The sequence below is a fragment of the Pongo pygmaeus genome, chromosome 1, assembly GCF_028885625.2.
Source record: "Pongo pygmaeus isolate AG05252 chromosome 1, NHGRI_mPonPyg2-v2.0_pri, whole genome shotgun sequence".
Lineage (NCBI taxonomy): Eukaryota > Metazoa > Chordata > Mammalia > Primates > Hominidae > Pongo > Pongo pygmaeus.
The window spans coordinates 20,897,767-20,922,915 of NC_072373.2; the positions used below are offsets into that span (position 1 = coordinate 20,897,767).

Here is a 25,149-nt window from a genome sequence, read left to right on the forward strand (position 1 = left end):
GTCCGCCCCTACTACACGCCGGGCAGCAGCATCCCACCGCTTCCGCCTCGCCGCCGCCCCGCCAGGAGCCCGGCTCCAGCCTGGGAGGGCAGGGGGCCGGAGCCCAGAGCCGCAGGCGCGGGTCCCCTGCCGTTCGCGGTGCCTTCCCGCTCCCGGAACGCCCAGGCAATTCAATTCACCCACCGGGCGGCGCGCCGTCGTCGCAACCTTCCAAACCGGGGGAAGGGGCGGGCAGGGGCAGCGGGTGCCACAGGCGCCAGCCCAGACCTCGGCTCCGGAACGCACGGGCTGCTTCACCCGGGGGAAGGACATTGCTTCGCCAGCCACCAGGAAAACAGTCCCTGTGCACCCGGATTCCCAACGGCCCCCCACTTCGTGTCAACACCAGTCCCGAGGACACGCCAGAGACCCAGGCCTCCGGCCCCGCCCGGTGCCACGGCTCCCGCCAAACGGGCGGGCGGGCGCACTCTGCAAATCCCGGGGCCCGCCGCAAGGCACCCAGAGCACAGGGTGGTGCCAAGAAAGGAAGGAACCTACGAAACCCACCTCCAAAGCAAGCAATTCAGCCAAGTAAAAGCCCGTCTCAGCGCTCCGTTGGTCCTCTCACAGGGACCGCCTGGCCCCCGTGTTCTGGCGCAGCCCAAGCCCCCTCCACCCTATCCCGGCCTGCTCAAAAGGGCGCTGCCTACCGGAGCCGGGCGCTTCCTCTCGAAGGCTCTATCGCTCTCGCTCTCTAGCTCCCTCCGCCTCTCTCTTCTAGGTTTCCCCCTGGACCTCGCGCTACTTCTGTCGTCTTCCCTCTGTCTCTCTGTCTCTCTCTCTTTCTCTGTCCCTGTCTCTTTCTCAGCCTCTCTGTCTGTCTCCTTCCCTCTCCCCCTCCCCTGTCTCTCTCGATCGCTGTCTCTCTCCCTCCCTCGGTTTCTATCTCTCCATCCATCTCGTCCTTGCTCTCCTTCAAGCCGCGTGTGTGTGTGTACGTGTGTGTGTGTCCGTGTGTGTGTGTGTGTGCGTCTCAGTGGGTGAGTCTGTGTGTGTGTGTGTGTGTGTGTCTGAGTGGGTGAGTCTGTGTGTGTGTGTGTGCGCGCGTGCGTGCGTGTGCGAGCGAGCGCCCGCGCGTGCGAGCGCGCCCGGGTGTGTCTGTGTGTGGGGGAGTGGATTTGCTCCTGGTGGTGGCGGGGTGTGTCTGGGTTTCTCTCAGCCCCTCTCACCCGGGATCAGGCCGCCGCCTCTAGTGGCAGCCCGGGGCAAAGCGGGGCCAGCCCCCCGACCCGCTACCCGCCCCCGCGCCCTCTTGCCCACCGGCCGGACGGGCCTTGGTCGGGACACGCGACCGTGCTGGGGGCGTTGGGAGAGAAAGGCCCCGCGCGGCCCGACCGGCTGGTCGCCCTTGGCCAGCCCTGACGGCTCCGGGTGGGTGGGGCAAGAGGGGGCCTCGCGGGAGCGCCTGAGCGGCGAGGGATCCAAAACGCCACCTCCGCGGCAGGGCGGAGGACCAGGAGGGGGTCCCGGGATCGTGGTCCATGGGCCCTGACTCCTCGGAGCACTCCCTGTTCCGAGCGGGCCCCATGTGGTGGAAGCTCGGGAGCTGGGGAGCCGGGGGAAGGCCGCGGGCGAGGGGCTCGGGGGTCCCCGATCCGAGCCCCGCGGCCCCGGGCTGCCGGTGACGGCTGCAATCCGGCGGGCATGGCTGGGCCGGGCTCTTGGGGCAGCCAGGCGCCTGTCTCGGCGTCTACGGCCATACCACCCTGAACGCGCCCGATCTCGTCTGATCTCGGAAGGTAAGCAGGGTCGGGCCTGGTTAGTACTTGGATGGGAGACCGCCTGGGAATACCGGGTGCTGTAGGCTTTTTCTTTCCTCTTCTTCCAGACGGAGTCTCGCTCTGCCGCCCAGGCTGGAGTGCAGCGGCGCCATCTCGGCTCACTGCAAGCTCCGCCTCCCGGGTTCACGCCCTTCTCCGGCCCCAGCCTCCCGAGTAGCTGGGACTGCAGGCGCCCGCCACCACGCCCGGCTGATTTTTTTTCTATTTTGCGTAGAGACGGGGTTTCACCCTGTTAGCCGGGATGGTCTCCACCTCCTCACCTGGTGATCCACCCGCCTCGGCCTCCCACCCACAGTGCTGGGATTACAGGCGGGAGCCACCGCGCCCGCCCGGCCTGCTGCAGGCTTTTTTGGCTTCCCCGCTGCCTCCCTTCCCCCTACGGTCGCCATGCTCCCCAACCTCCCCTCGCTCTGCTCCCCCTTTATCGCCCACCTACACCTCCGCCGCAGCCCAGCCGGGGACCTCCTCCTGGGGGTCCGCCCCTACTACACGCCGGGCAGCAGCATCCCACCGCTTCCGCCTCGCCGCCGCCCCGCCAGGAGCCCGGCTCCAGCCTGGGAGGGCAGGGGGCCGGACCCCAGAGCCGCAGGCGCGGGTCCCCTGCCGTTCGCGGTGCCTTCCCGCTCCCGGAACGCCCAGGCCATTCAATTCACCCACCGGGCGGCGCGCCGTCGTCAAAACCTTCCAAACCGGGGGAAGGGGCGGGCAGGGGCAGCGGGTGCCACAGGCGCCAGCCCAGACCTCGGCTCCGGAACGCACGGGCTGCTTCACCCGGGGGAAGGACATTGCTTCGCCAGCCACCAGGAAAACAGTCCCTGTGCACCCGGATTCCCAACGGCCCCCCACTTCGTGTCAACACCAGTCCCGAGGACACGCCAGAGACCCAGGCCTCCGGCCCCGCCCGGTGCCACGGCTCCCGCCAAACGGGCGGGCGGGCGCACTCTGCAAATCCCGGGGCCCGCCGCAAGGCACCCAGAGCACAGGGTGGTGCCAAGAAAGGAAGGAACCTACGAAACCCACCTCCAAAGCAAGCAATTCAGCCAAGTAAAAGCCCGTCTCAGCGCTCCGTTGGTCCTCTCACAGGGACCGCCTGGCCCCCGTGTTCTGGCGCAGCCCAAGCCCCCTCCACCCTATCCCGGCCTGCTCAAAAGGGCGCTGCCTACCGGAGCCGGGCGCTTCCTCTCGAAGGCTCTATCGCTCTCGCTCTCTAGCTCCCTCCGCCTCTCTCTTCTAGGTTTCCCCCTGGACCTCGCGCTACTTCTGTCGTCTTCCCTCTGTCTCTCTGTCTGTCTCTCTTTCTCTGTCCCTGTCTCTTTCTCAGCCTCTCTGTCTGTCTCCTTCCCTCTCCCCCTCCCCTGTCTCTCTCGATCGCTGTCTCTCTCCCTCCCTCGGTTTCTATCTCTCCATCCATCTCGTCCTTGCTCTCCTTCAAGCCGCGTGTGTGTGTGTACGTGTGTGTGTGTCTGTGTGTGTGTGTGTGCGTCTGAGTGGGTGAGTCTGTGTGTGTGTGTGTGTGTGCGCGTGTGCGCGCGCGCGTGCGTGCGTGCGTGTTCGAGCGAGCGCCCGCGCGTGCGAGCGCGCCCGGGTGTGTCTGTGTGTGGGGGAGTGGATTTGCTCCTGGTGGTGGCGGGGTGTGTCTGGGTTTCTCTCAGCCCCTCTCACCCGGGATCAGGCCGCCGCCTCTAGTGGCAGCCCGGGGCAAAGCGGGGCCACCCCCCCGACCCGCTACCCGCCCCCGCGCCCTCTTGCCCACCGGCCGGACGGGCCTTGGTCGGGACACGCGACCGTGCTGGGGGCGTTGGGAGAGAAAGGCCCCGCGAGGCCCGGCCGGCTGGTCGCCCTTGGCCAGCCCTGACGGCTCTGGGTGGGTGGGGCAAGAGGGGGCCTCGCGGGAGCGCCTGAGCGGCGAGGGACCCAAAACGCCACCTCCGCGGCAGGGGGGAGGACCAGGAGGGGGTCCCGGGATCGTGGGCCCTGGGCCCTGACGCCTCGGAGCACTCCCTGTTCCGAGCGGGCCCCATGTGGTGGAAGCTCGGGAGCTGGGGAGCCGGGGGAAGGCCGCGGGCGAGCGGCTCGGGGGTCCCCGATCCGAGCCCCACGGCCCCGGCAGGCGGTGACGGCTGCAATCCGGCGGGCATGGCTGGGCCGGGCTCTTGGGGCAGCCAGGCGCCTGTCTCAGCGTCTACGGCCATACCACCCTGAACTCGCCCGATCTCGTCTGATCTCGGAAGCTAAGCAGGGTCGGGCCTGGTTAGTACTTGGATGGGAGACCGCCTGGGAATACCGGGTGCTGTAGGCTTTTTCTTTGGCTTTTTGCTTTTTCTTTCCTCTTCTTCCAGACGGAGTCTCGCTCTGCCGCCCAGGCTGGAGTGCAGCGGCACCATCTCGGCTCACTGCAAGCTCCGCCTCCCGGGTTCACGCCCTTCTCCGGCCCCAGCCTCCCGAGTAGCTGGGACTGCAGGCGCCCGCCACCACGCCCGGCTGATTTTTTTTCTATTTTGCGTAGAGACGGCGTCTCACCCTGTTAGCCGTGATGGTCTCTACCTCCTCACCTGGTGATCCACCCGCCTCGGCCTCCCACCCACAGTGCTGGGATTACAGGCGGGAGCCACCGCGCATGCCCGGCCTGCTGCAGGCTTTTTTGGCTTCCCCGCTGCCTCCCTTCCCCCTACGGTCACCATGCTCCCCAACCTCCCCTCGCTCTGCTCCCCCTTTATCGCCCACCTACACCTCCGCCGCAGCCCAGCCGGAGACCTCCTCCTGGGGGTCCGCCCCTACTACACGCCGGGCAGCAGCATCCCACCGCTTCCGCCTCGCCGCCGCCCCGCCAGGAGCCCGGCTCCAGCCTGGGAGGGCAGGGGGCCGGAGCCCAGAGCCGCAGGCGCGGGTCCCCTGCCGTTCGCGGTGCCTTCCCGCTCCCGGAACGCCCAGGCCATTCAATTCACCCACCGGGCGGCGCGCCGTCGTCGCAACCTTCCAAACCGGGGGAAGGGGCGGGCAGGGGCAGCGGGTGCCACAGGCGCCAGCCCAGACCTCGGCTCCGGAACGCACGGGCTGCTTCACCCGGGGGAAGGACATTGCTTCGCCAGCCACCAGGAAAACAGTCCCTGTGCACCCGGATTCCCAACGGCCCCCCACTTCGTGTCAACACCAGTCCCGAGGACACGCCAGAGACCCAGGCCTCCGGCCCCGCCCGGTGCCACGGCTCCCGCCAAACGGGCGGGCGGGCGCACTCTGCAAATCCCGGGGCCCGCCGCAAGGCACCCAGAGCACAGGGTGGTGCCAAGAAAGGAAGGAACCTACGAAACCCACCTCCAAAGCAAGCAATTCAGCCAAGTAAAAGCCCGTCTCAGCGCTCCGTTGGTCCTCTCACAGGGACCGCCTGGCCCCCGTGTTCTGGCGCAGCCCAAGCCCCCTCCACCCTATCCCGGCCTGCTCAAAAGGGCGCTGCCTACCGGAGCCGGGCGCTTCCTCTCGAAGGCTCTATCGCTCTCGCTCTCTAGCTCCCTCCGCCTCTCTCTTCTAGGTTTCCCCCTGGACCTCGCGCTACTTCTGTCGTCTTCCCTCTGTCTCTCTGTCTCTCTCTCTTTCTCTGTCCCTGTCTCTTTCTCAGCCTCTCTGTCTGTCTCCTTCCCTCTCCCCCTCCCCTGTCTCTCTCGATCGCTGTCTCTCTCCCTCCCTCGGTTTCTATCTCTCCATCCATCTCGTCCTTGCTCTCCTTCAAGCCGCGTGTGTGTGTGTACGTGTGTGTGTGTCTGTGTGTGTGTGTGTGCGTCTGAGTGGGTGAGTCTGTGTGTGTGTGTGTGTGTGCGCGTGTGCGCGCGCGCGTGCGTGCGTGCGTGTGCGAGCGAGCGCCCGCGCGTGCGAGCGCGCCCGGCTGTGTCTGTGTGTGGGGGAGTGGATTTGCTCCTGGTGGTGGCGGGGTGTGTCTGGGTTTCTCTCAGCCCCTCTCACCCGGGATCAGGCCGCCGCCTCTAGTGGCAGCCCAGGGCAAAGCGGGGCCACCCCCCCGACCCGCTACCCGCCCCCGCGCCCTCTTGCCCACCGGCCGGACGGGCCTTGGTCGGGACACGCGACCGTGCTGGGGGCGTTGGGAGAGAAAGGCCCCGCGCGGCCCGGCCGGCTGGTCGCCCTTGGCCAGCCCTGACGGCTCTGGGGGGGTGGGGCAAGAGGGGGCCTCGCGGGAGCGCCTGAGCGGCGAGGGACCCAAAACGCCACCTCCGCGGCAGGGCGGAGGACCAGGAGTGGGTCCCGGGATCGTGGGCCCTGGGCCCTGACGCCTCGGAGCACTCCCTGTTCCGAGCGAGCCCCATGTGGTGGAAGCTCGGGAGCTGGGGAGCCGGGGGAAGGCCGCGGGCGAGGGGCTCGGGGGTCCCCGATCCGAGCCCCGCGGCCCCGGGCTGGCGGTGACGGCTGCAATCCGGCGGGCATGGCTGGGCCGGGCTCTTGGGGCAGCCAGGCGCCTGTCTCGGCGTCTACAGCCATACCACCCTGAACGCGCCCGATCTCGTCTGATCTCGGAAGCTAAGCAGGGTCGGGCCTGGTTAGTACTTGGATGGGAGACCGCCTGGGAATACCGGGTGCTGTAGGCTTTTTCTTTGGCTTTTTGCTTTTTCTTTCCTCTTCTTCCAGACGGAGTCTCGCTCTGCCGCCCAGGCTGGAGTGCAGCGGCACCATCTCGGCTCACTGCAAGCTCCGCCTCCCGGGTTCACGCCCTTCTCCGGCCCCAGCCTCCCGAGTAGCTGGGACTGCAGGCGCCCGCCACCACGCCCGGCTGATTTTTTTTCTATTTTGCGTAGAGACGGCGTCTCACCCTGTTAGCCGTGATGGTCTCTACCTCCTCACCTGGTGATCCACCCGCCTCGGCCTCCCACCCACAGTGCTGGGATTACAGGCGGGAGCCACCGCGCATGCCCGGCCTGCTGCAGGCTTTTTTGGCTTCCCCGCTGCCTCCCTTCCCCCTACGGTCACCATGCTCCCCAACCTCCCCTCGCTCTGCTCCCCCTTTATCGCCCACCTACACCTCCGCCGCAGCCCAGCCGGAGACCTCCTCCTGGGGGTCCGCCCCTACTACACGCCGGGCAGCAGCATCCCACCGCTTCCGCCTCGCCGCCGCCCCGCCAGGAGCCCGGCTCCAGCCTGGGAGGGCAGGGGGCCGGAGCCCAGAGCCGCAGGCGCGGGTCCCCTGCCGTTCGCGGTGCCTTCCCGCTCCCGGAACGCCCAGGCCATTCAATTCACCCACCGGGCGGCGCGCCGTCGTCGCAACCTTCCAAACCGGGGGAAGGGGCGGGCAGGGGCAGCGGGTGCCACAGGCGCCAGCCCAGACCTCGGCTCCGGAACACACGGGCTGCTTCACCCGGGGGAAGGACATTGCTTCGCCAGCCACCAGGAAAACAGTCCCTGTGCACCCGGATTCCCAACGGCCCCCCACTTCGTGTCAACACCAGTCCCGAGGACACGCCAGAGACCCAGGCCTCCGGCCCCGCCCGGTGCCACGGCTCCCGCCAAACGGGCGGGCGGGCGCACTCTGCAAATCCCGGGGCCCGCCGCAAGGCACCCAGAGCACAGGGTGGTGCCAAGAAAGGAAGGAACCTACGAAACCCACCTCCAAAGCAAGCAATTCAGCCAAGTAAAAGCCCGTCTCAGCGCTCCGTTGGTCCTCTCACAGGGACCGCCTGGCCCCCGTGTTCTGGCGCAGCCCAAGCCCCCTCCACCCTATCCCGGCCTGCTCAAAAGGGCGCTGCCTACCGGAGCCGGGCGCTTCCTCTCGAAGGCTCTATCGCTCTCGCTCTCTAGCTCCCTCCGCCTCTCTCTTCTAGGTTTCCCCCTGGACCTCGCGCTACTTCTGTCGTCTTCCCTCTGTCTCTCTGTCTCTCTCTCTTTCTCTGTCCCTGTCTCTTTCTCAGCCTCTCTGTCTGTCTCCTTCCCTCTCCCCCTCCCCTGTCTCTCTCGATCGCTGTCTCTCTCCCTCCCTCGGTTTCTATCTCTCCATCCATCTCGTCCTTGCTCTCCTTCAAGCCGCGTGTGTGCGTGTACGTGTGTGTGTGTCCGTGTGTGTGTGTGTGTGCGTCTCAGTGGGTGAGTCTGTGTGTGTGTGTGTGTGTGTGTCTGAGTGGGTGAGTCTGTGTGTGTGTGTGTGCGCGCGTGCGTGCGTGTGCGAGCGAGCGCCCGCGCGTGCGAGCGCGCCCGGGTGTGTCTGTGTGTGGGGGAGTGGATTTGCTCCTGGTGGTGGCGGGGTGTGTCTGGGTTTCTCTCAGCCCCTCTCACCCGGGATCAGGCCGCCGCCTCTAGTGGCAGCCCGGGGCAAAGCGGGGCCAGCCCCCCGACCCGCTACCCGCCCCCGCGCCCTCTTGCCCACCGGCCGGACGGGCTTTGGTCGGGACACGCGACCGTGCTGGGGGCGTTGGGAGAGAAAGGCCCCGCGCGGCCCGACCGGCTGGTCGCCCTTGGCCAGCCCTGACGGCTCCGGGTGGGTGGGGCAAGAGGGGGCCTCGCGGGAGCGCCTGAGCGGCGAGGGATCCCAAACGCCACCTCCGCGGCAGGGCGGAGGACCAGGAGGGGGTCCCGGGATCGTGGGCCATGGGCCCTGACTCCTCGGAGCACTCCCTGTTCCGAGCGGGCCCCATGTGGTGGAAGCTCGGGAGCTGGGGAGCCGGGGGAAGGCCGCGGGCGAGGGGCTCGGGGGTCCCCGATCCGAGCCCCGCGGCCCCGGGCTGCCGGTGACGGCTGCAATCCGGCGGGCATGGCTGGGCCGGGCTCTTGGGGCAGCCAGGCGCCTGTCTCGGCGTCTACGGCCATACCACCCTGAACGCGCCTGATCTCGTCTGATCTCGGAAGGTAAGCAGGGTCGGGCCTGGTTAGTACTTGGATGGGAGACCGCCTGGGAATACCGGGTGCTGTAGGCTTTTTCTTTCCTCTTCTTCCAGACGGAGTCTCGCTCTGCCGCCCAGGCTGGAGTGCAGCGGCGCCATCTCGGCTCACTGCAAGCTCCGCCTCCCGGGTTCACGCCCTTCTCCGGCCCCAGCCTCCCGAGTAGCTGGGACTGCAGGCGCCCGCCACCACGCCCGGCTGATTTTTTTTCTATTTTGCGTAGAGACGGGGTTTCACCCTGTTAGCCGGGATGGTCTCCACCTCCTCACCTGGTGATCCACCCGCCTCGGCCTCCCACCCACAGTGCTGGGATTACAGGCGGGAGCCACCGCGCCCGCCCGGCCTCCTGCAGGCTTTTTTGGCTTCCCCGCTGCCTCCCTTCCCCCTACGGTCGCCATGCTCCCCAACCTCCCCTCGCTCTGCTCCCCCTTTATCGCCCACCTACACCTCCGCCGCAGCCCAGCCGGGGACCTCCTCCTGGGGGTCCGCCCCTACTACACGCCGGGCAGCAGCATCCCACCGCTTCCGCCTCGCCGCCACCCCGCCAGGAGCCCGGCTCCAGCCTGGGAGGGCAGGGGGCCGGACCCCAGAGCCGCAGGCGCGGGTCCCCTGCCGTTCGCGGTGCCTTCCCGCTCCCGGAACGCCCAGGCCATTCAATTCACCCACCGGGCGGCGCGCCGTCGTCAAAACCTTCCAAACCGGGGGAAGGGGCGGGCAGGGGCAGCGGGTGCCACAGGCGCCAGCCCAGACCTCGGCTCCGGAACGCACGGGCTGCTTCACCCGGGGGAAGGACATTGCTTCGCCAGCCACCAGGAAAACAGTCCCTGTGCACCCGGATTCCCAACGGCCCCCCACTTCGTGTCAACACCACTCCCGAGGACACGCCAGAGACCCAGGCCTCCGGCCCCGCCCGGTGCCACGGCTCCCGCCAAACGGGCGGGCGGGCGCACTCTGCAAATCCCGGGGCCCGCCGCAAGGCACCCAGAGCACAGGGTGGTGCCAAGAAAGGAAGGAACCTACGAAACCCACCTCCAAAGCAAGCAATTCAGCCAAGTAAAAGCCCGTCTCAGCGCTCCGTTGGTCCTCTCACAGGGACCGCCTGGCCCCCGTGTTCTGGCGCAGCCCAAGCCCCCTCCACCCTATCCCGGCCTGCTCAAAAGGGCGCTGCCTACCGGAGCCGGGCGCTTCCTCTCGAAGGCTCTATCGCTCTCGCTCTCTAGCTCCCTCCGCCTCTCTCTTCTAGGTTTCCCCCTGGACCTCGCGCTACTTCTGTCGTCTTCCCTCTGTCTCTCTGTCTCTCTCTCTTTCTCTGTCCCTGTCTCTTTCTCAGCCTCTCTGTCTGTCTCCTTCCCTCTCCCCCTCCCCTGTCTCTCTCGATCGCTGTCTCTCTCCCTCCCTCGGTTTCTATCTCTCCATCCATCTCGTCCTTGCTCTCCTTCAAGCCGCGTGTGTGTGTGTACGTGTGTGTGTGTCTGTGTGTGTGTGTGTGCGTCTGAGTGGGTGAGTCTGTGTGTGTGTGTGTGTGTGTGCGCGTGTGCGCGCGCGCGTGCGTGCGTGCGTGTGCGAGCGAGCGCCCGCGCGTGCGAGCGCGCCCGGGTGTGTCTGTGTGTGGGGGAGTGGATTTGCTCCTGGTGGTGGCGGGGTGTGTCTGGGTTTCTCTCAGCCCCTCTCACCCGGGATCAGGCCGCCGCCTCTAGTGGCAGCCCGGGGCAAAGCGGGGCCACCCCCCCCGACCCGCTACCCGCCCCCGCGCCCTCTTGCCCACCGCCCGGACGGGCCTTGGTCGGGACACGCGACCGTGCTGGGGGCGTTGGGAGAGAAAGGCCCCGCGCGGCCCGGCCGGCTGGTCGCCCTTGGCCAGCCCTGACGGCTCTGGGGGAGTGGGGCAAGAGGGGGCCTCGCGGGAGCGCCTGAGCGGCGAGGGACCCAAAACGCCACCTCCGCGGCAGGGCGGAGGACCAGGAGTGGGTCCCGGGATCGTGGGCCCTGGGCCCTGACGCCTCGGAGCACTCCCTGTTCCGAGCGAGCCCCATGTGGTGGAAGCTCGGGAGCTGGGGAGCCGGGGGAAGGCCGCGGGCGAGGGGCTCGGGGGTCCCCGATCCGAGCCCCGCGGCCCCGGGCTGGCGGTGACGGCTGCAATCCGGCGGGCATGGCTGGGCCGGGCTCTTGGGGCAGCCAGGCGCCTGTCTCGGCGTCTACGGCCATACCACCCTGAACGCGCCCGATCTCGTCTGATCTCGGAAGCTAAGCAGGGTCGGGCCTGGTTAGTACTTGGATGGGAGACCGCCTGGGAATACCGGGTGCTGTAGGCTTTTTCTTTGGCTTTTTGCTTTTTCTTTCCTCTTCTTCCAGACGGAGTCTCGCTCTGCCGCCCAGGCTGGAGTGCAGCGGCACCATCTCGGCTCACTGCAAGCTCCGCCTCCCGGGTTCACGCCCTTCTCCGGCCCCAGCCTCCCGAGTAGCTGGGACTGCAGGCGCCCGCCACCACGCCCGGCTGATTTTTTTTCTATTTTGCGTAGAGACGGCGTCTCACCCTGTTAGCCGTGATGGTCTCTACCTCCTCACCTGGTGATCCACCCGCCTCGGCCTCCCACCCACAGTGCTGGGATTACAGGCGGGAGCCACCGCGCATGCCCGGCCTGCTGCAGGCTTTTTTGGCTTCCCCGCTGCCTCCCTTCCCCCTACGGTCACCATGCTCCCCAACCTCCCCTCGCTCTGCTCCCCCTTTATCGCCCACCTACACCTCCGCCGCAGCCCAGCCGGAGACCTCCTCCTGGGGGTCCGCCCCTACTACACGCCGGGCAGCAGCATCCCACCGCTTCCGCCTCGCCGCCGCCCCGCCAGGAGCCCGGCTCCAGCCTGGGAGGGCAGGGGGCCGGAGCCCAGAGCCGCAGGCGCGGGTCCCCTGCCGTTCGCGGTGCCTTCCCGCTCCCGGAACGCCCAGGCCATTCAATTCACCCACCGGGCGGCGCGCCGTCGTCGCAACCTTCCAAACCGGGGGAAGGGGCGGGCAGGGGCAGCGGGTGCCACAGGCGCCAGCCCAGACCTCGGCTCCGGAACACACGGGCTGCTTCACCCGGGGGAAGGACATTGCTTCGCCAGCCACCAGGAAAACAGTCCCTGTGCACCCGGATTCCCAACGGCCCCCCACTTCGTGTCAACACCAGTCCCGAGGACACGCCAGAGACCCAGGCCTCCGGCCCCGCCCGGTGCCACGGCTCCCGCCAAACGGGCGGGCGGGCGCACTCTGCAAATCCCGGGGCCCGCCGCAAGGCACCCAGAGCACAGGGTGGTGCCAAGAAAGGAAGGAACCTACGAAACCCACCTCCAAAGCAAGCAATTCAGCCAAGTAAAAGCCCGTCTCAGCGCTCCGTTGGTCCTCTCACAGGGACCGCCTGGCCCCCGTGTTCTGGCGCAGCCCAAGCCCCCTCCACCCTATCCCGGCCTGCTCAAAAGGGCGCTGCCTACCGGAGCCGGGCGCTTCCTCTCGAAGGCTCTATCGCTCTCGCTCTCTAGCTCCCTCCGCCTCTCTCTTCTAGGTTTCCCCCTGGACCTCGCGCTACTTCTGTCGTCTTCCCTCTGTCTCTCTGTCTCTCTCTCTTTCTCTGTCCCTGTCTCTTTCTCAGCCTCTCTGTCTGTCTCCTTCCCTCTCCCCCTCCCCTGTCTCTCTCGATCGCTGTCTCTCTCCCTCCCTCGGTTTCTATCTCTCCATCCATCTCGTCCTTGCTCTCCTTCAAGCCGCGTGTGTGCGTGTACGTGTGTGTGTGTCCGTGTGTGTGTGTGTGTGCGTCTCAGTGGGTGAGTCTGTGTGTGTGTGTGTGTGTGTGTCTGAGTGGGTGAGTCTGTGTGTGTGTGTGTGCGCGCGTGCGTGCGTGTGCGAGCGAGCGCCCGCGCGTGCGAGCGCGCCCGGGTGTGTCTGTGTGTGGGGGAGTGGATTTGCTCCTGGTGGTGGCGGGGTGTGTCTGGGTTTCTCTCAGCCCCTCTCACCCGGGATCAGGCCGCCGCCTCTAGTGGCAGCCCGGGGCAAAGCGGGGCCAGCCCCCCGACCCGCTACCCGCCCCCGCGCCCTCTTGCCCACCGGCCGGACGGGCTTTGGTCGGGACACGCGACCGTGCTGGGGGCGTTGGGAGAGAAAGGCCCCGCGCGGCCCGACCGGCTGGTCGCCCTTGGCCAGCCCTGACGGCTCCGGGTGGGTGGGGCAAGAGGGGGCCTCGCGGGAGCGCCTGAGCGGCGAGGGATCCAAAACGCCACCTCCGCGGCAGGGCGGAGGACCAGGAGGGGGTCCCGGGATCGTGGGCCATGGGCCCTGACTCCTCGGAGCACTCCCTGTTCCGAGCGGGCCCCATGTGGTGGAAGCTCGGGAGCTGGGGAGCCGGGGGAAGGCCGCGGGCGAGGGGCTCGGGGGTCCCCGATCCGAGCCCCGCGGCCCCGGGCTGCCGGTGACGGCTGCAATCCGGCGGGCATGGCTGGGCCGGGCTCTTGGGGCAGCCAGGCGCCTGTCTCGGCGTCTACGGCCATACCACCCTGAACGCGCCTGATCTCGTCTGATCTCGGAAGGTAAGCAGGGTCGGGCCTGGTTAGTACTTGGATGGGAGACCGCCTGGGAATACCGGGTGCTGTAGGCTTTTTCTTTCCTCTTCTTCCAGACGGAGTCTCGCTCTGCCGCCCAGGCTGGAGTGCAGCGGCGCCATCTCGGCTCACTGCAAGCTCCGCCTCCCGGGTTCACGCCCTTCTCCGGCCCCAGCCTCCCGAGTAGCTGGGACTGCAGGCGCCCGCCACCACGCCCGGCTGATTTTTTTTCTATTTTGCGTAGAGACGGGGTTTCACCCTGTTAGCCGGGATGGTCTCCACCTCCTCACCTGGTGATCCACCCGCCTCGGCCTCCCACCCACAGTGCTGGGATTACAGGCGGGAGCCACCGCGCCCGCCCGGCCTCCTGCAGGCTTTTTTGGCTTCCCCGCTGCCTCCCTTCCCCCTACGGTCGCCATGCTCCCCAACCTCCCCTCGCTCTGCTCCCCCTTTATCGCCCACCTACACCTCCGCCGCAGCCCAGCCGGGGACCTCCTCCTGGGGGTCCGCCCCTACTACACGCCGGGCAGCAGCATCCCACCGCTTCCGCCTCGCCGCCACCCCGCCAGGAGCCCGGCTCCAGCCTGGGAGGGCAGGGGGCCGGACCCCAGAGCCGCAGGCGCGGGTCCCCTGCCGTTCGCGGTGCCTTCCCGCTCCCGGAACGCCCAGGCCATTCAATTCACCCACCGGGCGGCGCGCCGTCGTCAAAACCTTCCAAACCGGGGGAAGGGGCGGGCAGGGGCAGCGGGTGCCACAGGCGCCAGCCCAGACCTCGGCTCCGGAACGCACGGGCTGCTTCACCCGGGGGAAGGACATTGCTTCGCCAGCCACCAGGAAAACAGTCCCTGTGCACCCGGATTCCCAACGGCCCCCCACTTCGTGTCAACACCACTCCCGAGGACACGCCAGAGACCCAGGCCTCCGGCCCCGCCCGGTGCCACGGCTCCCGCCAAACGGGCGGGCGGGCGCACTCTGCAAATCCCGGGGCCCGCCGCAAGGCACCCAGAGCACAGGGTGGTGCCAAGAAAGGAAGGAACCTACGAAACCCACCTCCAAAGCAAGCAATTCAGCCAAGTAAAAGCCCGTCTCAGCGCTCCGTTGGTCCTCTCACAGGGACCGCCTGGCCCCCGTGTTCTGGCGCAGCCCAAGCCCCCTCCACCCTATCCCGGCCTGCTCAAAAGGGCGCTGCCTACCGGAGCCGGGCGCTTCCTCTCGAAGGCTCTATCGCTCTCGCTCTCTAGCTCCCTCCGCCTCTCTCTTCTAGGTTTCCCCCTGGACCTCGCGCTACTTCTGTCGTCTTCCCTCTGTCTCTCTGTCTCTCTCTCTTTCTCTGTCCCTGTCTCTTTCTCAGCCTCTCTGTCTGTCTCCTTCCCTCTCCCCCTCCCCTGTCTCTCTCGATCGCTGTCTCTCTCCCTCCCTCGGTTTCTATCTCTCCATCCATCTCGTCCTTGCTCTCCTTCAAGCCGCGTGTGTGTGTGTACGTGTGTGTGTGTCTGTGTGTGTGTGTGTGCGTCTGAGTGGGTGAGTCTGTGTGTGTGTGTGTGTGTGTGCGCGTGTGCGCGCGCGCGTGCGTGCGTGCGTGTGCGAGCGAGCGCCCGCGCGTGCGAGCGCGCCCGGGTGTGTCTGTGTGTGGGGGAGTGGATTTGCTCCTGGTGGTGGCGGGGTGTGTCTGGGTTTCTCTCAGCCCCTCTCACCCGGGATCAGGCCGCCGCCTCTAGTGGCAGCCCGGGGCAAAGCGGGGCCACCCCCCCCGACCCGCTACCCGCCCCCGCGCCCTCTTGCCCACCGCCCGGACGGGCCTTGGTCGGGACACGCGACCGTGCTGGGGGCGTTGGGAGAGAAAGGCCCCGCGCGGCCCGGCCGGCTGGTCGCCCTTGGCCAGCCCTGACGGCTCTGGGGGAGTGGGGCAAGAGGGGGCCTCGCGGGAGCGCCTGAGCGGCGAGGGACCCAAAACGCCACCTCCGCGGCAGGGCGGAGGACCAGGAGTGGGTCCCGGGATCGTGGGCCCTGGGCCCTGACGCCTCGGAGCACTCCCTGTTCCGAGCGAGCCCCATGTGGTGGAAGCTCGGGAGCTGGGGAGCCGGGGGAAGGCCGCGGGCGAGGGGCTCGGGGGTCCCCGATCCGAGCCCCGCGGCCCCGGGCTGGCGGTGACGGCTGCAATCCGGCGGGCATGGCTGGGCCGGGCTCTTGGGGCAGCCAGGCGCCTGTCTCGGCGTCTACGGCCATACCACCCTGAACGCGCCCGATCTCGTCTGATCTCGGAAGCTAAGCAGGGTCGGGCCTGGTTAGTACTTGGATGGGAGACCGCCTGGGAATACCGGGTGCTGTAGGCTTTTTCTTTGGCTTTTTGCTTTTTCTTTCCTCTTCTTCCAGACGGAGTCTCGCTCTGCCGCCCAGGCTGGAGTGCAGCGGCACCATCTCGGCTCACTGCAAGCTCCGCCTCCCGGGTTCACGCCCTTCTCCGGCCCCAGCCTCCCGAGTAGCTGGGACTGCAGGCGCCCGCCACCACGCCCGGCTGATTTTTTTTCTATTTTGCGTAGAGACGGCGTCTCACCCTGTTAGCCGTGATGGTCTCTACCTCCTCACCTGGTGATCCACCCGCCTCGGCCTCCCACCCACAGTGCTGGGATTACAGGCGGGAGCCACCGCGCATGCCCGGCCTGCTGCAGGCTTTTTTGGCTTCCCCGCTGCCTCCCTTCCCCCTACGGTCACCATGCTCCCCAACCTCCCCTCGCTCTGCTCCCCCTTTATCGCCCACCTACACCTCCGCCGCAGCCCAGCCGGAGACCTCCTCCTGGGGGTCCGCCCCTACTACACGCCGGGCAGCAGCATCCCACCGCTTCCGCCTCGCCGCCGCCCCGCCAGGAGCCCGGCTCCAGCCTGGGAGGGCAGGGGGCCGGAGCCCAGAGCCGCAGGCGCGGGTCCCCTGCCGTTCGCGGTGCCTTCCCGCTCCCGGAACGCCCAGGCCATTCAATTCACCCACCGGGCGGCGCGCCGTCGTCGCAACCTTCCAAACCGGGGGAAGGGGCGGGCAGGGGCAGCGGGTGCCACAGGCGCCAGCCCAGACCTCGGCTCCGGAACACACGGGCTGCTTCACCCGGGGGAAGGACATTGCTTCGCCAGCCACCAGGAAAACAGTCCCTGTGCACCCGGATTCCCAACGGCCCCCCACTTCGTGTCAACACCAGTCCCGAGGACACGCCAGAGACCCAGGCCTCCGGCCCCGCCCGGTGCCACGGCTCCCGCCAAACGGGCGGGCGGGCGCACTCTGCAAATCCCGGGGCCCGCCGCAAGGCACCCAGAGCACAGGGTGGTGCCAAGAAAGGAAGGAACCTACGAAACCCACCTCCAAAGCAAGCAATTCAGCCAAGTAAAAGCCCGTCTCAGCGCTCCGTTGGTCCTCTCACAGGGACCGCCTGGCCCCCGTGTTCTGGCGCAGCCCAAGCCCCCTCCACCCTATCCCGGCCTGCTCAAAAGGGCGCTGCCTACCGGAGCCGGGCGCTTCCTCTCGAAGGCTCTATCGCTCTCGCTCTCTAGCTCCCTCCGCCTCTCTCTTCTAGGTTTCCCCCTGGACCTCGCGCTACTTCTGTCGTCTTCCCTCTGTCTCTCTGTCTCTCTCTCTTTCTCTGTCCCTGTCTCTTTCTCAGCCTCTCTGTCTGTCTCCTTCCCTCTCCCCCTCCCCTGTCTCTCTCGATCGCTGTCTCTCTCCCTCCCTCGGTTTCTATCTCTCCATCCATCTCGTCCTTGCTCTCCTTCAAGCCGCGTGTGTGTGTGTACGTGTGTGTGTGTCTGTGTGTGTGTGTGTGCATCTGAGTGGGTGAGTCTGTGTGTGTGTGTGTGTGTGTGCGCGTGTGCGCGCGCGCGTGCGTGCGTGCGTGTGCGAGCGAGCGCCCGCGCGTGCGAGCGCGCCCGGCTGTGTCTGTGTGTGGGGGAGTGGATTTGCTCCTGGTGGTGGCGGGGTGTGTCTGGGTTTCTCTCAGCCCCTCTCACCCGGGATCAGGCCGCCGCCTCTAGTGGCAGCCCGGGGCAAAGCGGGGCCACCCCCCCGACCCGCTACCCGCCCCCGCGCCCTCTTGCCCACCGGCCGGACGGGCCTTGGTCGGGACACGCGACCGTGCTGGGGGCGTTGGGAGAGAAAGGCCCCGCGCGGCCCGGCCGGCTGGTCGCCCTTGGCCAGCCCTGACGGCTCTGGGGGGGTGGGGCAAGAGGGGGCCTCGCGGGAGCGCCTGAGCGGCGAGGGACCCAAAACGCCACCTCCGCGGCAGGGCGGAGGACCAGGAGTGGGTCCCGGGATCGTGGGCCCTGGGCCCTGACGCCTCGGAGCACTCCCTGTTCCGAGCGAGCCCCATGTGGTGGAAGCTCGGGAGCTGGGGAGCCGGGGGAAGGCCGCGGGCGAGGGGCTCGGGGGTCCCCGATCCGAGCCCCGCGGCCCCGGGCTGGCGGTGACGGCTGCAATCCGGCGGGCATGGCTGGGCCGGGCTCTTGGGGCAGCCAGGCGCCTGTCTCGGCGTCTACGGCCATACCACCCTGAACGCGCCCGATCTCGTCTGATCTCGGAAGCTAAGCAGGGTCGGGCCTGGTTAGTACTTGGATGGGAGACCGCCTGGGAATACCGGGTGCTGTAGGCTTTTTCTTTGGCTTTTTGCTTTTTCTTTCCTCTTCTTCCAGACGGAGTCTCGCTCTGCCGCCCAGGCTGGAGTGCAGCGGCACCATCTCGGCTCACTGCAAGCTCCGCCTCCCGGGTTCACGCCCTTCTCCGGCCCCAGCCTCCCGAGTAGCTGGGACTGCAGGCGCCCGCCACCACGCCCGGCTGATTTTTTTTCTATTTTGCGTAGAGACGGCGTCTCACCCTGTTAGCCGTGATGGTCTCTACCTCCTCACCTGGTGATCCACCCGCCTCGGCCTCCCACCCACAGTGCTGGGATTACAGGCGGGAGCCACCGCGCATGCCCGGCCTGCTGCAGGCTTTTTTGGCTTCCCCGCTGCCTCCCTTCCCCCTACGGTCACCATGCTCCCCAACCTCCCCTCGCTCTGCTCCCCCTTTATCGCCCACCTACACCTCCGCCGCAGCCCAGCCGGAGACCTCCTCCTGGGGGTCCGCCCCTACTACACGCCGGGCAGCAGCATCCCACCGCTTCCGCCTCGCCGCCGCCCCGCCAGGAGCCCGGCTCCAGCCTGGGAGGGCAGGGGGCCGGAGCCCAGAGCCGCAGGCGCGGGTCCCCTGCCGTTCGCGGTGCCTTCCCGCTCCCGGAACGCCCAGGCCATTCAATTCACCCACCGGGCGGCGCGCCGTCGTCGCAACCTTCCAAACCGGGGGAAGGGGCGGGCAGGGGCAGCGGGTGCCACAGGCGCCAGCCCAGACCTCGGCTCCGGAACGCACGGGCTGCTTCACCCGGGGGAAGGACATTGCTTCGCCAGCCACCAGGAAAACAGTCCCTGTGCACCCGGATTCCCAACGGCCCCCCACTTCGTGTCAACACCAGTCCCGAGGACACGCCAGAGACCCAGGCCTCCGGCCCCGCCCGGTGCCACGGCTCCCGCCAAACGGGCGGGCGGGCGCACTCTGCAAATCCCGGGGCCCGCCGCAAGGCACCCAGAGCACAGGGTGGTGCCAAGAAAGGAAGGAACCTACGAAACCCACCTCCAAAGCAAGCAATTCAGCCAAGTAAAAGCCCGTCTCAGCGCTCCGTTGGTCCTCTCACAGGGACCGCCTGGCCCCCGTGTTCTGGCGCAGCCCAAGCCCCCTCCACCCTATCCCGGCCTGCTCAAAAGGGCGCTGCCTACCGGAGCCGGGCGCTTCCTCTCGAAGGCTCTATCGCTCTCGCTCTCTAGCTCCCTCCGCCTCTCTCTTCTAGGTTTCCCCCTGGACCTCGCGCTACTTCTGTCGTCTTCCCTCTGTCTCTCTGTCTCTCTCTCTTTCTCTGTCCCTGTCTCTTTCTCAGCCTCTCTGTCTGTCTCCTTCCCTCTCCCCCTCCCCTGTCTCTCTCGATCGCTGTCTCTCTCCCTCCCTCGGTTTCTATCTCTCCATCCATCTCGTCCTTGCTCTCCTTCAAGCCGCGTGTGTGTGTGTACGTGTGTGTGTGTCCGTGTGTGTGTGTGTGTGCGTCTCAGTGGGTGAGTCTGTGTGTGTGTGTGTGTGTGTGTCTGAGTGGGTGAGTCTGTGTGTGTGTGTGTGCGCGCGTGCGTGCGTGTGCGAGCGAGCGCCCGCGCGTGCGAGCGCGCCCGGGTGTGTCTGTGTGTGGGGGAGTGGATTTGCTCCTGGTGGTGGCGGGGTGTGTCTGGGTTTCTCTCTGCCCCTCTCACCCGGGATCAGGCCGCCGCCTCTAGTGGCAGCCCGGGGCAAAGCGGGGCCAACCCCCCGACCCGCTACCCGCCCCCGCGCCCTCTTGCCCACCGGCCGGACGGGCCTTGGTCGGGACACGCGACCGTGCTGGGGGCGTTGGGAGAGAAAGGCCCCGCGCGGCCCGACCGGCTGGTCGCCCTTGGCCAGCCCTGACGGCTCCGGGTGGGTGGGGCAAGAGGGGGCCTCGCGGGAGCGCCTGAGCTGCGAGGGATCCAAAACGCCACCTCCGCGGCAGGGCGGAGGACCAGGAGGGGGTCCCGGGATCGTGGTCCATGGGCCCTGACTCCTCGGAGCACTCCCTGTTCCGAGCGGGCCCCATGTGGTGGAAGCTCGGGAGCTGGGGAGCCGGGGGAAGGCCGCGGGCGAGGGGCTCGGGGGTCCCCGATCCGAGCCCCGCGGCCCCGGGCTGCCGGTGACGGCTGCAATCCGGCGGGCATGGCTGGGCCGGGCTCTTGGGGCAGCCAGGCGCCTGTCTCGGCGTCTACGGCCATACCACCCTGAACGCGCCCGATCTCGTCTGATCTCGGAAGGTAAGCAGGGTCGGGCCTGGTTAGTACTTGGATGGGAGACCGCCTGGGAATACCGGGTGCTGTAGGCTTTTTCTTTCCTCTTCTTCCAGACGGAGTCTCGCTCTGCCGCCCAGGCTGGAGTGCAGCGGCGCCATCTCGGCTCACTGCAAGCTCCGCCTCCCGGGTTCACGCCCTTCTCCGGCCCCAGCCTCCCGAGTAGCTGGGACTGCAGGCGCCCGCCACCACGCCCGGCTGATTTTTTTTCTATTTTGCGTAGAGACGGGGTTTCACCCTGTTAGCCGGGATGGTCTCCACCTCCTCACCTGGTGATCCACCCGCCTCGGCCTCCCACCCACAGTGCTGGGATTACAGGCGGGAGCCACCGCGCCCGCCCGGCCTCCTGCAGGCTTTTTTGGCTTCCCCGCTGCCTCCCTTCCCCCTACGGTCGCCATGCTCCCCAACCTCCCCTCGCTCTGCTCCCCCTTTATCGCCCACCTACACCTCCGCCGCAGCCCAGCCGGGGACCTCCTCCTGGGGGTCCGCCCCTACTACACGCCGGGCAGCAGCATCCCACCGCTTCCGCCTCGCCGCCGCCCCGCCAGGAGCCCGGCTCCAGCCTGGGAGGGCAGGGGGCCGGACCCCAGAGCCGCAGGCGCGGGTCCCCTGCCGTTCGCGGTGCCTTCCCGCTCCCGGAACGCCCAGGCCATTCAATTCACCCACCGGGCGGCGCGCCGTCGTCAAAACCTTCCAAACCGGGGGAAGGGGCGGGCAGGGGCAGCGGGTGCCACAGGCGCCAGCCCAGACCTCGGCTCCGGAACGCACGGGCTGCTTCACCCGGGGGAAGGACATTGCTTCGCCAGCCACCAGGAAAACAGTCCCTGTGCACCCGGATTCCCAACGGCCCCCCACTTCGTGTCAACACCAGTCCCGAGGACACGCCAGAGACCCAGGCCTCCGGCCCCGCCCGGTGCCACGGCTCCCGCCAAACGGGCGGGCGGGCGCACTCTGCAAATCCCGGGGCCCGCCGCAAGGCACCCAGAGCACAGGGTGGTGCCAAGAAAGGAAGGAACCTACGAAACCCACCTCCAAAGCAAGCAATTCAGCCAAGTAAAAGCCCGTCTCAGCGCTCCGTTGGTCCTCTCACAGGGACCGCCTGGCCCCCGTGTTCTGGCGCAGCCCAAGCCCCCTCCACCCTATCCCGGCCTGCTCAAAAGGGCGCTGCCTACCGGAGCCGGGCGCTTCCTCTCGAAGGCTCTATCGCTCTCGCTCTCTAGCTCCCTCCGCCTCTCTCTTCTAGGTTTCCCCCTGGACCTCGCGCTACTTCTGTCGTCTTCCCTCTGTCTCTCTGTCTGTCTCTCTTTCTCTGTCCCTGTCTCTTTCTCAGCCTCTCTGTCTGTCTCCTTCCCTCTCCCCCTCCCCTGTCTCTCTCGATCGCTGTCTCTCTCCCTCCCTCGGTTTCTATCTCTCCATCCATCTCGTCCTTGCTCTCCTTCAAGCCGCGTGTGTGTGTGTACGTGTGTGTGTGTCTGTGTGTGTGTGTGTGCGTCTGAGTGGGTGAGTCTGTGTGTGTGTGTGTGTGTGCGCGTGTGCGCGCGCGCGTGCGTGCGTGCGTGTTCGAGCGAGCGCCCGCGCGTGCGAGCGCGCCCGGGTGTGTCTGTGTGTGGGGGAGTGGATTTGCTCCTGGTGGTGGCGGGGTGTGTCTGGGTTTCTCTCAGCCCCTCTCACCCGGGATCAGGCCGCCGCCTCTAGTGGCAGCCCGGGGCAAAGCGGGGCCACCCCCCCGACCCGCTACCCGCCCCCGCGCCCTCTTGCCCACCGGCCGGACGGGCCTTGGTCGGGACACGCGACCGTGCTGGGGGCGTTGGGAGAGAAAGGCCCCGCGAGGCCCGGCCGGCTGGTCGCCCTTGGCCAGCCCTGACGGCTCTGGGTGGGTGGGGCAAGAGGGGGCCTCGCGGGAGCGCCTGAGCGGCGAGGGACCCAAAACGCCACCTCCGCGGCAGGGGGGAGGACCAGGAGGGGGTCCCGGGATCGTGGGCCCTGGGCCCTGACGCCTCGGAGCACTCCCTGTTCCGAGCGGGCCCCATGTGGTGGAAGCTCGGGAGCTGGGGAGCCGGGGGAAGGCCGCGGGCGAGCGGCTCGGGGGTCCCCGATCCGAGCCCCACGGCCCCGGCAGGCGGTGACGGCTGCAATCCGGCGGGCATGGCTGGGCCGGGCTCTTGGGGCAGCCAGGCGCCTGTGTCGGCGTCTACGGCCATACCACCCTGAACGCGCCTGATCTCGTCTGATCTCGGAAGCTAAGCAGGGTCGGGCCTTGTTAGTACTTGGATGGGAGACCGCCTGGGAATACCGGGTGCTGTAGGCTTTTTCTTTCCTCTTCTTCCAGACGGAGTCTCGATCTGCCGCCCAGGCTGGAGTGCAGCGGCGCCATCTCGGCTCACTGCAAGCTCCGCCTCCCGGGTTCACGCCCTTCTCCGGCCCCAGCCTCCCGAGTAGCTGGGACTGCAGGCGCCCGCCACCACGCCCGGCTGATTTTTTTTCTATTTTGCATAGAGACGGGGTTTCACCCTGTTAGCCGGGATGGTCTCTACCTCCTCACCTGGTGATCCACCCGCCTCGGCCTCCCACCCACAGTGCTGGGATTACAGGCGGGAGCCACCGCGCCCGCCCGGCCTGCTGCAGGCTTTTTTGGCTTCCCCGCTGCCTCCCTTCCCCCTACGGTCACCATGCTCCCCAACCTCCCCTCGCTCTGCTCCCCCTTTATCGCCCACCTACACCTCCGCCGCAGCCCAGCCGGAGACCTCCTCCTGGGGGTCCGCCCCTACTACACGCCGGGCAGCAGCATCCCACCGCTTCCGCCTCGCCGCCACCCCGCCAGGAGCCCGGCTCCAGCCTGGGAGGGCAGGGGGCCGGACCCCAGAGCCGCAGGCGCGGGTCCCCTGCCGTTCGCGGTGCCTTCCCGCTCCCGGAACGCCCAGGCCATTCAATTCACCCACCGGGCGGCGCGCCGTCGTCAAAACCTTCCAAACCGGGGGAAGGGGCGGGCAGGGGCAGCGGGTGCCACAGGCGCCAGCCCAGACCTCGGCTCCGGAACGCACGGGCTGCTTCACCCGGGGGAAGGACATTGCTTCGCCAGCCACCAGGAAAACAGTCCCTGTGCACCCGGATTCCCAACGGCCCCCCACTTCGTGTCAACACCAGTCCCGAGGACACGCCAGAGACCCAGGCCTCCGGCCCCGCCCGGTGCCACGGCTCCCGCCAAACGGGCGGGCGGGCGCACTCTGCAAATCCCGGGGCCCGCCGCAAGGCACCCAGAGCACAGGGTGGTGCCAAGAAAGGAAGGAACCTACGAAACCCACCTCCAAAGCAAGCAATTCAGCCAAGTAAAAGCCCGTCTCAGCGCTCCGTTGGTCCTCTCACAGGGACCGCCTGGCCCCCGTGTTCTGGCGCAGCCCAAGCCCCCTCCACCCTATCCCGGCCTGCTCAAAAGGGCGCTGCCTACCGGAGCCGGGCGCTTCCTCTCGAAGGCTCTATCGCTCTCGCTCTCTAGCTCCCTCCGCCTCTCTCTTCTAGGTTTCCCCCTGGACCTCGCGCTACTTCTGTCGTCTTCCCTCTGTCTCTCTGTCTCTCTCTCTTTCTCTGTCCCTGTCTCTTTCTCAGCCTCTCTGTCTGTCTCCTTCCCTCTCCCCCTCCCCTGTCTCTCTCGATCGCTGTCTCTCTCCCTCCCTCGGTTTCTATCTCTCCATCCATCTCGTCCTTGCTCTCCTTCAAGCCGCGTGTGTGTGTGTACGTGTGTGTGTGTCTGTGTGTGTGTGTGTGCGTCTGAGTGGGTGAGTCTGTGTGTGTGTGTGTGTGTGTGCGCGTGTGCGCGCGCGCGTGCGTGCGTGCGTGTGCGAGCGAGCGCCCGCGCGTGCGAGCGCGCCCGGGTGTGTCTGTGTGTGGGGGAGTGGATTTGCTCCTGGTGGTGGCGGGGTGTGTCTGGGTTTCTCTCAGCCCCTCTCACCCGGGATCAGGCCGCCGCCTCTAGTGGCAGCCCGGGGCAAAGCGGGGCCACCCCCCCCGACCCGCTACCCGCCCCCGCGCCCTCTTGCCCACCGGCCGGACGGGCCTTGGTCGGGACACGCGACCGTGCTGGGGGCGTTGGGAGAGAAAGGCCCCGCGCGGCCCGGCCGGCTGGTCGCCCTTGGCCAGCCCTGACGGCTCTGGGGGGGTGGGGCAAGAGGGGGCCTCGCGGGAGCGCCTGAGCGGCGAGGGACCCAAAACGCCACCTCCGCGGCAGGGCGGAGGACCAGGAGTGGGTCCCGGGATCGTGGGCCCTGGGCCCTGACGCCTCGGAGCACTCCCTGTTCCGAGCGAGCCCCATGTGGTGGAAGCTCGGGAGCTGGGGAGCCGGGGGAAGGCCGCGGGCGAGGGGCTCGGGGGTCCCCGATCCGAGCCCCGCGGCCCCGGGCTGGCGGTGACGGCTGCAATCCGGCGGGCATGGCTGGGCCGGGCTCTTGGGGCAGCCAGGCGCCTGTCTCGGCGTCTACGGCCATACCACCCTGAACGCGCCCGATCTCGTCTGATCTCGGAAGCTAAGCAGGGTCGGGCCTGGTTAGTACTTGGATGGGAGACCGCCTGGGAATACCGGGTGCTGTAGGCTTTTTCTTTGGCTTTTTGCTTTTTCTTTCCTCTTCTTCCAGACGGAGTCTCGCTCTGCCGCCCAGGCTGGAGTGCAGCGGCACCATCTCGGCTCACTGCAAGCTCCGCCTCCCGGGTTCACGCCCTTCTCCGGCCCCAGCCTCCCGAGTAGCTGGGACTGCAGGCGCCCGCCACCACGCCCGGCTGATTTTTTTTCTATTTTGCGTAGAGACGGCGTCTCACCCTGTTAGCCGTGATGGTCTCTACCTCCTCACCTGGTGATCCACCCGCCTCGGCCTCCCACCCACAGTGCTGGGATTACAGGCGGGAGCCACCGCGTATGCCCGGCCTGCTGCAGGCTTTTTTGGCTTCCCCGCTGCCTCCCTTCCCCCTACGGTCACCATGCTCCCCAACCTCCCCT

General features: G+C 68.0%; 11 non-coding genes across 11 annotated transcripts; all 11 read left to right on the plus strand.

Moving 5' to 3' along the window:
- The first annotated feature begins 1,727 nt into the window (after positions 1-1,727).
- Positions 1,728-1,846, plus strand: LOC129022313 (5S ribosomal RNA). The gene has a single exon (XR_008496354.1). It is a non-coding gene; the product is annotated as a 5S ribosomal RNA (ribosomal RNA).
- Positions 1,847-4,000: 2,154 nt separating this feature from the next.
- On the plus strand, positions 4,001-4,119 carry LOC129022340 (5S ribosomal RNA). Its single transcript, XR_008496375.1, has one exon. It is a non-coding gene; the product is annotated as a 5S ribosomal RNA (ribosomal RNA).
- Positions 4,120-6,293: 2,174 nt separating this feature from the next.
- Positions 6,294-6,412, plus strand: LOC129022279 (5S ribosomal RNA). The gene has a single exon (XR_008496333.1). It is a non-coding gene; the product is annotated as a 5S ribosomal RNA (ribosomal RNA).
- Positions 6,413-8,606: 2,194 nt separating this feature from the next.
- On the plus strand, positions 8,607-8,725 carry LOC129022386 (5S ribosomal RNA). The gene has a single exon (XR_008496399.1). It is a non-coding gene; the product is annotated as a 5S ribosomal RNA (ribosomal RNA).
- Positions 8,726-10,883: 2,158 nt separating this feature from the next.
- Positions 10,884-11,002, plus strand: LOC129022098 (5S ribosomal RNA). Its single transcript, XR_008496224.1, has one exon. It is a non-coding gene; the product is annotated as a 5S ribosomal RNA (ribosomal RNA).
- A 2,194-nt stretch (positions 11,003-13,196) lies between these two features.
- Positions 13,197-13,315, plus strand: LOC129022389 (5S ribosomal RNA). Its single transcript, XR_008496400.1, has one exon. It is a non-coding gene; the product is annotated as a 5S ribosomal RNA (ribosomal RNA).
- A 2,158-nt stretch (positions 13,316-15,473) lies between these two features.
- LOC129022104 (5S ribosomal RNA) lies at positions 15,474-15,592 on the plus strand. The gene has a single exon (XR_008496225.1). It is a non-coding gene; the product is annotated as a 5S ribosomal RNA (ribosomal RNA).
- Positions 15,593-17,768: 2,176 nt separating this feature from the next.
- Positions 17,769-17,887, plus strand: LOC129022108 (5S ribosomal RNA). The gene has a single exon (XR_008496230.1). It is a non-coding gene; the product is annotated as a 5S ribosomal RNA (ribosomal RNA).
- Positions 17,888-20,081: 2,194 nt separating this feature from the next.
- Positions 20,082-20,200, plus strand: LOC129022317 (5S ribosomal RNA). Its single transcript, XR_008496355.1, has one exon. It is a non-coding gene; the product is annotated as a 5S ribosomal RNA (ribosomal RNA).
- A 2,154-nt stretch (positions 20,201-22,354) lies between these two features.
- Positions 22,355-22,473, plus strand: LOC129022496 (5S ribosomal RNA). The gene has a single exon (XR_008496445.1). It is a non-coding gene; the product is annotated as a 5S ribosomal RNA (ribosomal RNA).
- Positions 22,474-24,631: 2,158 nt separating this feature from the next.
- LOC129022116 (5S ribosomal RNA) lies at positions 24,632-24,750 on the plus strand. Its single transcript, XR_008496235.1, has one exon. It is a non-coding gene; the product is annotated as a 5S ribosomal RNA (ribosomal RNA).
- The last annotated feature ends 399 nt before the right edge of the window (positions 24,751-25,149 follow it).